Source organism: Populus euphratica, unplaced genomic scaffold, assembly GCF_000495115.2.
Source record: "Populus euphratica unplaced genomic scaffold, PopEup_1.0 scaffold2820.1, whole genome shotgun sequence".
Taxonomy (NCBI): Eukaryota; Viridiplantae; Streptophyta; class Magnoliopsida; order Malpighiales; family Salicaceae; genus Populus; species Populus euphratica.
In genome coordinates, this window is record NW_011502605.1 from 13,519 (window position 1) to 15,512 (window position 1,994).

The 1,994-nt window shown below is 28.0% G+C and overlaps 1 long non-coding RNA gene across 1 annotated transcript; it reads left to right on the plus strand.

The window, feature by feature from the left end:
* The first annotated feature begins 1,059 nt into the window (after nucleotides 1-1,059).
* Nucleotides 1,060-1,290, plus strand: LOC105119330 (uncharacterized). The gene is made up of 2 exons (XR_841119.1): nucleotides 1,060-1,141; nucleotides 1,238-1,290. It is a non-coding gene; the product is annotated as an uncharacterized LOC105119330 (long non-coding RNA).
* The last annotated feature ends 704 nt before the right edge of the window (nucleotides 1,291-1,994 follow it).

Consider the following 1,994-nt stretch of genomic DNA (forward strand, 5'->3'; position numbering starts at 1 on the left):
ATAATGCAATAATTCAATGTGCAACCCACAATCATATGTTAAAGTGTGTGTGTGAAAATGAAGGTCTAAGAATAGTTGTTAAATAAGCGTTTAAGCAGAATTAAGTGATAACAATGTGAGAGTTTGTAAACCTAAATACCTCAAGAAGTATTTTGATAGACCTTGTTATGAATATTGCAAATAACCATTAAAACATATTTACCAATATACGTCTCAAGAGTCAATAAAATTCTTCCTTATTGTGTCATCTTAGTAACAACAGTTTTGCAAATGGTTTATGAAATAAAAAACATAGTTATTTTTTACTTTTTTTAATATCAACTACTACCCTCTCCCTCTAACCAAAGTGAGACATTCTCCTTAATGTTTTAAGATAGAAAGATAGAGTATAGAAGACATCATCTAAAATAGTGATTACTAAGAAACCTGAAACACACTTAAACAAATATAAAAAATAATAAAACAAAATATTATTGTAGTTGGTTAATCAATTGTTCAGTAATAGCAGCAGAGATTATGATTTGTCATACGAAAGATGTTAGGAATTCCTATTCCACAGCATGATCAAGAAAAGACAACAACTTATCATAAAAATCATTAACATTTAACAGACCTATGGGTTTATGGTGAATGTGAAGTTATGCCTAAGAGGAAATATGAAAGATCTCTTCCAATGTATCTAGACCACCTGGTAAGGTAATGAAGGCATCAAGGTGTTTAAATCAAGGTTGTCAATTCCGTTTCGGTAGGTGTTTTGTTTTTTCAATTGGAATGGAATATTTCAGTTTTGAAGCGTTTCAGTGTGCCGTTTCGGGGATGTACTGTTCATATATATATATATATATATATATATATATATATTCAACAAACATAATTCAAATTCAAGATAAATTAATTATAAATTATGCAATACAAATACAATACCAAACAAATATAATTTCAAAATTTAAAATATTTCTAAATAGTCAAGATTAAATAGATCTTTACCTTAAAATAATTCAACTTCAACAAAATATCAAAATATTATGAAAGTAAAATGTTTTAACATAAATATTTTAAATATAAAGTTAGGTCAATATTATCAAGGTTAATGAAATCTAAAGCATCCCTTGTTTTGCTCAAATTCCTATAAAGTATAAACATGTTTTGCTCAAATTCCTATAAAGTATAAACATGTTTTGCTCAAATTCCTATAAAGTATAAACATGTTTTGCTCAAATTCCTATAAAGTATAAACATGAAAAAAACAACATGAATATAAACCATATATATTAGTGATAAATCTAATTTTAAAAAATTAATATCATTGTTAATGAAAATAGTAATAATAATTTTTAATATTATTATTAATATTATTGTTATTGAAAATAGTAATGAAAATGAGCTTTTTATACTTGGGTGGTTTAATTAATCAAATTGAACTTGACTTTTTAAGAGTGGAACGGAACATGTGGAATGAAACCGGAACGTTCCAGGTGGAATTTAGCTGAAAAATCCAGAACAAGCCGAGATTTAAAATGAGATAAAAGTTGTTCCGTTTTGTTCTGTTTTTTGAATTGGTATGGAATGTTTCAGCCATTTCGGGCGAAACAGAATAGAATTGACAACCTTGGTTTAAATATTGCATTCATTCGATCAGACACTCTGGAGACTTGTAGTTCCTCTCTAATTATTTTTTCAATGATGTCCCTATTTGTTAAAGCTTTGGGGATAACCCTCAAAACTTGATTACCTCTTATAAATATAGCTATGGACACACCCCTCATTAACTGAAGGTTGTCTCCTCCATACACTAAATGAATATTTCTCGTAGCTAATACCTGACCAAGATGATTTGCTAATTCTAAAAACTTCTTTTCTTTCCTAGGATTGGATTCACAAAAAACGCAAATATTTCATATTTGATTAGTTAAGGAACTTGTCATTTCTACATACTTTGATATTTGTGGAATGTGTGGGTTGAGTAGAAATTAAAGGAAGGAAGAGAAGATTTT